The sequence below is a fragment of the Podarcis pityusensis genome (assembly GCF_964106645.2).
Source record: "Podarcis pityusensis genome assembly, chromosome: 7".
NCBI classification, from domain to species: domain Eukaryota; kingdom Metazoa; phylum Chordata; class Lepidosauria; order Squamata; family Lacertidae; genus Podarcis; species Podarcis pityusensis.
Window position 1 is genome coordinate 34,607,598 of NC_138031.1, and position 12,316 is coordinate 34,619,913.

At 49.8% G+C, this 12,316-nt stretch overlaps 2 protein-coding genes across 2 annotated transcripts in view; one reads left to right on the forward strand and one right to left on the reverse strand.

Annotated features, from left to right (window-relative positions):
• Positions 1-1,906, reverse strand: part of PREX2 (phosphatidylinositol-3,4,5-trisphosphate dependent Rac exchange factor 2) — a 110,045-nt gene extending 108,139 nt beyond the window's left edge. Inside the window, exon 1 of the mRNA XM_081013262.1 lies at positions 1,888-1,906. The gene's annotated coding sequence lies outside the window, so the exon portion shown is untranslated. The remainder of the gene's footprint in view (positions 1-1,887) is intronic.
• The window catches only part of CPA6 (carboxypeptidase A6), a 396,768-nt gene that overhangs the window by 302,419 nt on the left and 82,033 nt on the right, over positions 1-12,316 (forward strand). The gene's annotated exons all lie outside the window — the stretch shown is intronic.

Genomic DNA, 12,316 nt, shown 5'->3' on the forward strand with positions numbered 1-12,316 from the left:
TTTACTCCTTCTCTCCTACCTCTGGTACCTCCTACCTCCATGTCCTGCTGCCTCTGCCACCATCTCCCTCTAGCCCATCCAGTTCACGGCTATTTCTTTTTTGTTGTGCATTAGTGGCAGCAGCACTGGGTGGCTCTCTTCATCCTTGTTCAGAGGCCCTTTGGCAGAGCGAGGTCGGGAAGGGAGCAGGAGGAGAGGCGTGGGCAGGAGCAGGAGCCTCCTGCTTCTCTGGGGCGTACAGAACTGACCTGGAAGCAAGGTGGGAGATTGAGGGACACCAATTCCCCACCTGTCATGAACTGGCAGACACTGAGGAAAGGGAAGAGAGGGATAAGCTGAAGTTGAGGAAGGGGAGATTTGGCACTTTGGAGGTGCTCAATGGACACCAGAGGATGTCAAAGGGGCAGCCAACAGTTCACAGGAGCCAGGGGAAGTAGACACCAGAACCAGAGGTGCCCCTTTCTCTGAATACATGATGAGCAGGAAGTACACTTTAAGAGACTGAGCAAGGCAAGAGACTACAGCCCAGCTTACTAGCTGATCAGGTGAAAACCATGGTGGTCATTCAGCTTGATTGAGCTCAGGGCAGGTGATGATCATATGCTTCATTAAGGGGACAGGCACAGCTACTTTGCTAGAGCAAGCTCAGGTGCATCCAATAAAACCGGGAGGAATCAAAAGAAAAGCAAGGCAGAGATTTTGTGTCTGTTCAGTTTTCATTGTTGACAGACCATAACTTGACTGTTTCTGGAGCTCCACTGGACTTAGATTTTGGGACTCACTCTAGGATTCCAACTTCTTCAGAGACAGGAACTTGGCCTTACAGTTTGACTTTCAACCTTTCTCATTGCATTGGACATGAGCCTGTAATTGAACATTGGACTGTCTGACTGCTCTCTAGCATTGCCCTTGGGACTATTGCTCTTTCTGCCTAGATAGATTATACTGCTCACTGTGTGCACTATCAGGACATAGCTCACGGCATTCAGGACACTACCTCACCTCTGTGCATCTGCTGTTTGCATCGGCTGTCACATTTCAGTTCATGATTGGGCCAGCTCTGTTTGCAGGTACAATTTACATTGAGATCATGGAAGGGGGGGGAAGGTTAAACTCTTCTGGCTCATTCTCTATTGTTCCACTGTGGCTCCAGGGTCAAACATGGCTGCTATTTATTTTATTTATGCAACTAATGTCCCATCAGCTTTGACCTTAACCTTAGCTTCCTGTTAGCCAGAATTTTCTGTCTTTCCTGGAATTCTCTTAATGTGTCTCTCGGTCAGCTATTTTCTAGGCTACGCTGCATTTGGAATTATGATTGCTCTCATGTTAAGACTTTGGTGCATTTGCATCCAATTCCTGATTGTGAGGACGGGCTTCTTGGAAACTGAAATACATTAGTTATGTTTGCCTCATGAACCCACCTACAAATAATATTATAGCATCCATTTCACTTATGAAACCTGCCATGAATGGCGCATAGAACGTGTCCATTCTACAACTCATGCTGAGTTCAGAATTCCTCCACAAATGGAAACATTAATTCAGACACCCTAACCTCAGTACTTTGTCTTTTGTTTTAGTGCCATCAGCACCAGAATGTTTTAACAGGAAACATCTCCTCTTACTCTAGGGGAACCTTGAGCCTAAAAAACAAAATTGCAGCAATTAGGATCAAGCATGTTTGAGCTGCAATCCAACTTTATTTGTCTCAAGAGACCTATTTTCATTGTGCTTTGCATGTGCATTATTTCCCAGTGACTCTAACAGAAATAGACTATTTCCATGGAATTTTGGTTTCTACCACACCATTTATAACAGAAATTTAAAGAGAGACAATGCAACAGTTATGCATCCAGTTCAGCCCACGAGGGAAGAATTACTCACTCTGGCTTGTTGCTCCTCTATTCATGTGGTGTGGGAGTGATTTCTGCCAACTTCCCACTCTGCAGTCCCTTCCACCATATCTCTCGCTATTCCCAGGAGTTCCGAATCTACAGGAAAGGAATTTTCAGGGAGTTCAGACAAAAGAAAGAGGCAGGAAAGCTCATTCCACGAGAGTGAACTCTGTTCTAGTTTAATTCATTTCCCCAATTCATATATGTTCACAGAACTAATATTTTCTCCATACAGAATTTTGTTGAGTTGACTATTTGATTTCTTCATTTTAGTACAGTGTATATACACAGATAGTAATTACACTCTTCATTCTGGTCTGTAAACATCAAGCCAGTCAGTTTAGCATCACTATTTTGTTAAGATGACAATTCCATAATGCAATCTTTCAGTGCCAAATGGATTTTTAAAAAAATTCCTGAAACATTTGGAAATTGGGTTGCTATTTTTACTTCTGCCAACAAATTTACTGTATCTCAATAATTTTACTACTCTGTAAGACTGTTTAGTATTAATGATAAAATGGTCTTCCATTGACCATGAGTAGAAGTCCACATATAATGATCTGGACCTCGGTCCTGACTTTGAACATGAGTCTGAGGGATCATTGAGCCAGACGCTCCTGAAGAACCAGCCTTCTCTTCACTAGGAGCCCCCATCCAGTTCCTCCAGCAGAAGCCCGATGACATCTTGGATAGTTAATCAATCAGGTAGGTAGCAGATTGGAGGTGCAGGACCTTGGATAGCTCCAAACAGTCATCCTATTGGGACATGGCCTGGCACTCAAACTGAGGCAATATTTTAGTCCCAGTCTCTGTCTGTTCCTGGAGCAAAGAGCCTTAAAGGGATAGTCCTCTGGCCTGGAATCTAATACTCCATGAGGTCCTGCCTCTCACTTCTGCTTCTGCCATATACATTGCCTATGCCAGGAAGCAAGAAATTCAGGTCCTGAAGGCCCCAGTCTGGAGGGAGACGGTCCCTTGGGAGTATCTGGCTCAGGAATTCTAGTTTAAGGGTCTCTGGCATAAGCAGTTTCTGGTTGATAGGCTCATGCTCAAGCCCTGTATAAGGGCCTAGGTTTAACATCTCTGCAAATTGGTTACACTACTGGTCCACCTCCTTGCCATAGTGTCAGTTGCTGGTTGCAGTCAGGATAATGTTAACATTCCTATTTTGCAGATGGAGTGCATGAGGGTTGAAGGCTACCTAGTGGAACATAGGAATCTGCCTTATGTCCAACTAGTTGAGTACTGTGTGACTAGCAGCAGCTCTCCAGGTTTCAGAGGGGAATCTTTCCTAGTCCCTACATAATTTTAGTATAAAATGTACTAAGCTTGATAATAGCAGAACACAGTTGTCAGGGGTTCAGGGACAGAGGCACAGGGTAGGCAGGAGATGGAGAGCGATGGGGATGAATCCCAGGACAGCGAGGAAGAGGATGACAATGACTCTAGAGATTCCATGAGTCTTTCCAGCGAATCAGAGGATTCCCAGAAGGGGGCGCCGGTGGTCAAGGCCAGGGGAGCCCCAGGGGGGACTTGTCAGGAGCAGGGGGCCAGCGGGGGATCCCAAAGTGGCAGCTGGGCGTCAGGACCAGCCTCCCCGCCAGAGTGCAGCGAAGGGGGTGGAGGTTCCAGTGTATCAGGGGAGGCGGCTCCGGCAGTAGAGAAAGGAGGGAGGTCGGAGCAAGCCACCCTCCCGGAAGGGGAGGGGAGTAGTGAAGGGAGTAGCGTAGCTGTCAAAAGGAAAGTTAGAGGTTGGGGGCGCGCGCCAAGTTCAAATGTAGAGGCGCGCGGAAGTACAGGGAGCCCGGAGGAGGGGCCAGGTCCCAAAGCCCGCAGGAGGGGGCAAGAGCAGTCTGATTCCGCGTCGGAGGAATCCAGGAGGGGCAAAACCCCAGCGGGCAGAAAGACCCTGCGGAAAAGGAAAGAGAGAAAGAGGTGGAGCAGCGCAAGCCTCTTAAACTGGTGCAGGGCGGGGACAGATTCAGAAGGGACTTCAGCGGTCTAAGCCTAGCAGACGTAGGGCTGCGCGCCTCGGATCTGAAGCAAACAATGAACTGCAATAAACACTTTTGTATATAAGAAAAGAAAGGCGTTGGTCTTTTGTGAGCTGAGACTTGAGGCAGCCCTGACAGTAAGTCCCTTCTCCAAGAAACTGCAAAAAAATTTTTTTTTGCAAAGCTCACGAAGTTTGGCAGACATGACTACTGAGGAGCAGATAACGACCCTGCAAAACACAGTCGCTGAACTCTCCGTTGCAGTACGGGTCTCTCAGAAGACAGTTGCCGAAGCAGAAGCGCGATGCCAGGATCTGCAAGCCAGGTGGGATCAGGCGTGCAAACAGGGGTTCCCGGGGTCCAGATCAGAGGGAATCGCTCTCGGACGAAGGGGAGGCAATTTAGTAGCCCACTTCGATGGGAACCTGAAGCATTATCCCAATTTCAGAGCAGACGTCCTATACGCGCTGCATTTGCTTCGAAAAGACTTCAAAGATGAGGAGGAGAAAGTAGGCTTTATTGTGTCGCATTTGCATGGGGAAGCTAGAACCTGGTTACGCAATTTGTGGCGCGAAGATGGTCTTGCCCGCAGGGACTCTGACGAATTTATCAAAGCCATGGACGCTTGCTTCCAATCTACCGTTGACGTTGATGTGGCGCGCCAGGAGATGCATGGATTGCGGCAGGGCAAGGCTACAGTGCGTCAGTACCATTCTCGCTTTTTTGCATTGCTGAATGTGCTGGGCTGGGAAAAAGACTCCCTGGCAGTGAGAGACTTGTTTTGGGAGGGGCTTCATGGCTCAGTAAAAGATGAGCTGGCTAGGGGAGACAGACCTCAAACCCTAGCAGACGTCGTCCAGAGGGCACTCACGATAGGGGTGCGCCACGAAGAACGCCCTTGGCACAGTGAGGAGGGGCGTCACGTCCGCCCACCAGCTAGAGCGCCTCCTTTTCTTCTTCCCAGGGACCTGGGACGTACAAATCCCTCGCCTATGCTGAAGGGAGGGGAGGAGCCAATGGAGCTGGGTCGTGCAAAGGCTCAGTCAGCTGCCGGAGCCTCAGCGTCCGGAGCAGTCAAGGCGAAGCCTCCTAGAGGGACCAGGAAGTGTTACATCTGTGACAGCCCACAGCACATGGCTAAAGAGTGTCCCCAGAGGCTCCAGAAGCACACTGCAGCCTTAGCAACAGTAACAGGGGAAGAGTTCCAAGGAGAACAGTTTCAGGGAAACGAGAATGCCTGGATGGAAGCAGAGATGCTGGGGCTCCACCAGGCAAGTCAGTGAAGCAGTCCCCAGCGCTTTTGCAGCCTACAGACCCCTTACCACCCAAGCCAGTGGTGCAGCTCACTGCTACTCTCCAGCTACCTAATGGACTCACCCTGGAAGTCCCCATTACGATTGACTCAGGGAGCAACGCAGACTTCGTGGGGATGCAGTTCATCAAGCAGCATCGCATAGCGCTACTACCAGCCACGCTGCCTCTGAACGTCGTCACGGTAGATGGCAGAAAGTTGCTGGGTGGGCAAGTGGTACAACAGACGCCACCCATGCTGCTGAAAATTGGGAATCATCGCGAGGTCATCAGTTTCAATGTCACCCAACTGTCAGACACGCCTATAGTGTTAGGCATGAGTTGGCTGGATAGACACAGCCCATCATTAGCGTGGTACCAGCGGCAGCTCACCTTTGGCTCGTCCTACTGCGCACAACATTGCATCCAGACAGGCCAGGAGGAGGAGGGCCAGGAGGAAGGGCAGCAGTTGCATCTAGGCATGGTGCAGGCAGTGCCCCACAAGTACAAGGGGTTTTTGGAGGTCTTCTGTGAAAAGGAAGCTGACCAATTACCACCCCACCGGCCCTACGACTGTGCAATTGACCTCTTACCAGGGGCGACGCTGCCGACTGCGAAGCTGTATTCCATGTCTGAAGATGAAATGCAGGAACTCCGGGAGTTCATAGATCACAATTTGAAGCGGGGATTCATCCGAGAATCCAAGGCCGTGGGGGGCAGTCCTGTGTTTTTCGTGAAGAAGAAGGACACGCCCCAAAAAAGGCTCATTGTGGACTATAGGGCCATCAACTCGATGACAAAGCCCAAGGCCTTCCCCATGCCCAAGATTGACGACCTGCTCGCGACGGTGAGGAAGGGGAGGATCTTCACCAAGTTGGATCTACGCGGAGCATACAATCTAATACGCATGAGGGAAGGTGACGAGTGGAAGACGGCCATGTTCACGCCGCTGGGCACCTATGAATACAGAGTTATGCCGTTTGGTCTCCAAAATGGCTCCCACTGTTTCCAAGCATTCATGCACCACGTGCTAGCAGGACTCCTCTACAAGAAGTGCGTATGCTTCCTCGACGACATTCTGATCTTCTCAGAATCGCAGGAGACTCACGAGAGAGACGTAAAGGAGGTCCTGCAGAGGCTACGGGAGCACAGGCTCTACGCCAAACTGGAGAAGTGCCAGTTCGACGTGACGGAGGTGGATTTCCTGGGCTACCGGCTGTCAGACAAGGGACTAGCCATGGACAGCGCCAAAGTCCGCGCGGTGTTGGACTGGAATAGTCCGCGCAATCGGAAGGAGGTCCAGAGGTTCGTCGGTTTCGCCAACTTTTACCGCAAGTTCATCAGGGGTTTCGCGAAAGAGACGGCAGCTATCACGGACACCCTCAGTTCCAAGAAGAAAAAGTTCACCTGGACGGACCAGGCGGAGCAGTCCTTCAGGAGACTTAAGAGTCTCTTCGCGTCCGAAGACCAGCTGCTACACGTGAATCCCGGCAGGCCCATGCGGGTTGAGACTGACGCATCTGACAGAGCAGTGGGGGCCGTCCTCTTGCAGGAAGATCCGCAAGGGAACTGGAGGCCCTGCGCTTTCTATTCCCGGAAGCTCAGCAAGTCGGAACAGAACTACACCATCTGGGACAGGGAGTTGTTGGCCATCCACGCGGCTTTCAAGGCGTGGCGGCACTTCCTTATCGGAGCCAAGCACACCGTGCAGGTCCGCACGGACCACAAGAACCTAGAGTATTGGCGCACGGCGAAGCTCCAGAGCCAGAGGCACATGAGATGGGCGGAGTTCTTTGCGGATTTCGATTTCCGGATAGAGTATATCCCGGGAGACAACAACGTCATAGCGGATGCGCTCTCCAGGAAACCGCAGTATCTCGAGGAAGCGGCACCAGTGGCAGCCAGGCACATTTTCGCACCGCAAGCGTGGGCGTGCGCTTCCGCCGCCGTGGACCTGGACGCGGTACGACGCGCGCTGCAGACGGATCCGTTCGCACAATCCAAGATGGAGGAGGTGCGAAGAGGGACAGCAAAGGACGGCGAATTCCAGATACGCGACGGTCTGCTGACCCGCAAAGGTGCTCTCTACGTGCCCGGAGACGATCTTCGCGCGAAGGTTTTACAGCAGTTACACGACGCACCCAGCGCGGGTCACTTCGGCAAAGAAAAGACGGCGGACTTAGTAGCCAGAGACTTTTGGTGGCCCCAGATGCGGGGAGAGGTCGCAGATTACGTCGCCAGGTGTGACATTTGTCAGAGGTCCAAGCCAGTGCACAAGAAGCCAGCGGGATTGCTGGAACCGCTGGAGACGCCACTACAGCCGTGGGAACGGGTGGCGCTGGACTTTGTTACTGATCTGCCCAGTTCGCGGGGCAAGACGGCGGTGCTTGTGGTTGTAGACCTGTTCACCAAGATGGCGCACTTCATTCCTTGCGCGAAGGTGGCAACAGCGGAACAGACCGCCAAGCTGTTCATAGACCACGTGTTCCGGGTGCACGGCTTACCGCGGTCCATCCTGTCCGACCGGGGTCGCCAATTCATTTCCAGTTTCTGGCAGAAGCTCCTGGGCATCCTGAATGTCAAGATCAACTTAGCGTCGGCGAGACACCCGCAAACCAACGGCCAAGCGGAGAGGGTCAACGCCATCATGCAGCAGTACCTGCGATGTTACGCCAATCAAAAGCCTGCAACTTGGGTGGACTACTTACCGATGGCCGAGTTTGCCTACAACAACACGAAGCACGCGTCAACGGGGGTGACACCGTTCTTCGCCAACAATGGGCGACATCCCAGAACCTTCCCGGCGTTGGAGACAACGACGCAGGGGGAGTCGCAGGGAGCTGAGCATTTAGCAGCAGAATTGCAGGAGGTCCACGAGGAGCTACGACGGCACTTGGAACTAGCTAAACATGCCTACAAAGTGCAGGCAGACAGGCACAGGAGGGCAGGAGAAGACATCCAGGTGGGGGACTGGGTATGGTTAGCAGCCCAGGCGGTGCCGGCCAAGTCGTTAGCTAAGAAGAAGCTAGGACACAAACAGCTAGGGCCATACCAAGTTGAGGGCAGGATCAATCCCGTAGCTTTTCGGTTGACCCTCCCAGAAGGTTCCCGAATGCACCCGGTCTTTCATAGGTCGGTGCTTACACCCTACAAGGCCCCACACAGATTTCAGGAGCCAGGGACGGCACCAGACCCACGTAGAGAATCACCAGGGGGGGGGGAGTCACCGAGGACCCCGACACTCAACGAGGTCACGGAAATTCTGGACTCGAGATGGGGGGAGGAGGGAGTGGAATACCTCCTCGCCAGGGAAGGTACCCCGGCCAGCGCCAACAGTTGGGTGCCAGATTATGCTCTGGAGGAACCTCTTCTTAAAGACGAGTTCCATGCACTCTTCCCACACAGGCCCATGCCAGAGGAGTATTTTGACGACTGGCTTTTTACGCCCACACTTTCAGGCAGCACCTTCCGGGGGTTCTCCTCCGCAGAGGAGACCACGCCGGAATCGAGCCCTCCAAGGGGATCGTGCTCGGGGGTGGACACGGACCGCTCTTATTGGTGGGACGATCAACCAGAAGTGGGGTGGCGAAGGGGGCCTTGGCAAGCAGCATCGCCTGAAGTAACAGGGGGAGGGAAGGGTTTGGATGTGTTGGGGGAGGACCCCGGTTTCGAGCACGCATACACTGAACTGGAAGCAGAGGAGATCGACGTCGATGAACTGTATCCAGCGTCTACCCCCGCTACAACGGAGCTCCCGGAACCTGCGCCCGAGCAGCGGGAGGGGGGAAGGGGGGGCTTTGAGGGGGGGATGGATGTCAGGGGTTCAGGGACAGAGGCACAGGGTAGGCAGGAGATGGAGAGCGATGGGGATGAATCCCAGGACAGCGAGGAAGAGGATGACAATGACTCTAGAGATTCCATGAGTCTTTCCAGCGAATCAGAGGATTCCCAGAAGGGGGCGCCGGTGGTCAAGGCCAGGGGAGCCCCAGGGGGGACTTGTCAGGAGCAGGGGGCCAGCGGGGGATCCCAAAGTGGCAGCTGGGCGTCAGGACCAGCCTCCCCGCCAGAGTGCAGCGAAGGGGGTGGAGGTTCCAGTGTATCAGGGGAGGCGGCTCCGGCAGTAGAGAAAGGAGGGAGGTCGGAGCAAGCCACCCTCCCGGAAGGGGAGGGGAGTAGTGAAGGGAGTAGCGTAGCTGTCAAAAGGAAAGTTAGAGGTTGGGGGCGCGCGCCAAGTTCAAATGTAGAGGCGCGCGGAAGTACAGGGAGCCCGGAGGAGGGGCCAGGTCCCAAAGCCCGCAGGAGGGGGCAAGAGCAGTCTGATTCCGCGTCGGAGGAATCCAGGAGGGGCAAAACCCCAGCGGGCAGAAAGACCCTGCGGAAAAGGAAAGAGAGAAAGAGGTGGAGCAGCGCAAGCCTCTTAAACTGGTGCAGGGCGGGGACAGATTCAGAAGGGACTTCAGCGGTCTAAGCCTAGCAGACGTAGGGCTGCGCGCCTCGGATCTGAAGCAAACAATGAACTGCAATAAACACTTTTGTATATAAGAAAAGAAAGGCGTTGGTCTTTTGTGAGCTGAGACTTGAGGCAGCCCTGACAACAGTAATCTTCATTCCTCAAAGTAATTAATAATTCAAGAAATTCCTCAAAATAATTTGCTTGAATTAAAGGTAAATAAAATGAAAAAAATGAAAAATGAAAAAAATGGGAAAAAAATCGGCAGGAGAGTACCTAACCCTCCCCCCCATATAAAGAAAAAATAGTTGAAGTAGATTTCCTTCAGTGAAGATATATTGTACTATGTTATTTCATAATATTATTTAAATAAACTAATGATAATAATTATAATTATATGTATATAATTATTATAATAAATTATATAATGGGAGCTAAGAAGGCACTGCACTTGAGGCTCTGCTGAATTTTGCTGGTTTGCATTTTTTATCAAATGTGCCAAGAACCTGTTGTCCAATTTTCCAAAGATTTGACAGATCAGCTGAAATTGCTGCTGGTTTCCTCATTTGTATTCTTCAGGACATGTCACAAGAACTGTGTTTCTCATTAGGAAGAGTATGGTGGTATCCTTGCATAATGGAAGCATGCTTTGTGTTTCAAAAGCTGCTGGAATTTTGACCAAAGTAAGAAGAGATTTTTTTTTTCAAAAAAGGGGAAAAAATTCAAATAGATGACAAAAAATGAGCAAAACTCCAGAGTGTTGCTTCTGTAAATCAGACTTAATTGCAATATATAAATATGATTGCAGATTGGGCAGGAATCTGTGTTTAGAATCTGAAGTCAGCCCTGGTTCATTTTGCATACTACTACTACATGGTGTGTGTGTGTGTGTGTGTGTGTGTGTGTGTGGTGGTTATATATAAGTATATATCCCATGCCTTTAACACAGTTGTGTTCCCAAGGCAGCTAATAGAAACATAATTAAAACAGCATACAGTATAAATGGTGTGTTGGTGGAAGAGAAGTACAATAGGGCATTGTTCCCTTCCATAGGATCGTGTAGATTAGGGTTGGGGCATCTCTGGCCCAGAGGCCAAATTTGGCTCAGCCTGGCTCCCAGTTTGGCCTGCCAGGCTATTTCTGGCAAACCATGCCCACCTACCCCACACCTGATGTCCTATGGTACTGACATGGCTTCAAAGCAAGAATCTGGAATTTAAAGTTAGTCTTCAGTTGTTCCTTTGTTGGAGCAACACACACTTCTCCCACCCACCAAAGGCTGATGGAAGTGCCTTTTGCTCCAGGAGCTGGAAACAGTTTGCATTGAAACAAATGCTTTTAAAAGGATCTTAAAAACCTCCATTATAGCAGCAGTTTCAATGCCATGAAAACTTGTTCCAGCTCCTGGAGTAAGACACACTCCAATCACCCATCAGCTAACACCACCAGTCAGCCTGTCGCCCATCCACATGTTTTGCCACAGCTGGTGGGAGACCCGTTAACACAGAGAGCTCAGCAGAGAGGAATCTCCACCTAAACCAACCAACACCTCTGCAGCTTGGAGGGCCTTGGATTGCTCTGATAAATGCTACATACATAAACTGGAAGTTTATTGTACCTCCAACATTCCACACACTGCCAAAGTCTTATGTTGCTGTGTAAATCTAAAAAATAGTAAATATTTGTAAATAGCAAATCAGCCTCCTCATTTCAATGCCCTGGATTATTTCTTGGAATCACCCAGAGTAGTTTCTGAACACATGGTGGTGATTTATCCTAAATATAAGCAATTGAAAGACGTGCTTTAATAATAGAATCACATAATTGTAGAGTTGGAAGGGACCATGATGGTCATCTAGTCCAACCCCCCTGCAATACCTTAATGTAACTCCATTAGGTTAAGCTTAATGAATTTGGGCTGTGTAGTTTTATAGCTTTGGAAACTTGCATCTCTCTCTTCTTCTCCCCTTCCTCTCTTTAATACTTTAACAAGTGGTAGCATTTAAACAAGATGTTTCATCTTCCGTGTTTTAGAAGGATGCCTATTAGCAGGCCTGTACAAAGTTAGGAACATGTTTTACCAATAACTTTTAAATTGTTTTAATCAGTTGGAAGCACTCTGAGCAAACCAAGAAAGCAAAATAAAATCTAAATCCCCTCTTCCTCGAAAGCGTTCTAAGTACAATAGTACCTAAAATATCAGACGGCACCTTGGGAGGATATAGTTGTTGTTTCCCAAATGTTCCAGTAAAAGGAAACTTGCAGATTAGTATACAGACGCAAGATAAAGTACTAAGGAGGTAACCATAGTAACTAAAAGAATGCTGTTGGGGAAATGCCAGTCATATTAGACTTGGTCAAGTTCAATGAAATGATGTTTTTCCTCTTCCAAGAACATTCATTCACTATACGATGTAATCTCAGTAACATTATGGGAAGTTGTTGGGGGTTTGTTTTGCTTTTTGATTCAGTATAACATGCACCAGCCAGCAAAAAAATATCATTGTTAACTTAATGGGTGGGAAAATGCCATAGAGGTGTGTGAAAACACATTCCAAATACTTGGTTATTTATTTTCAAGTGGATACTTACTTACATAGGAGAGTCTAGACATACAACTCCCACCCAGATGCTTGCAGGGAGTGCACAGACATGCATTATCATTGGTGTTATTCCACTAG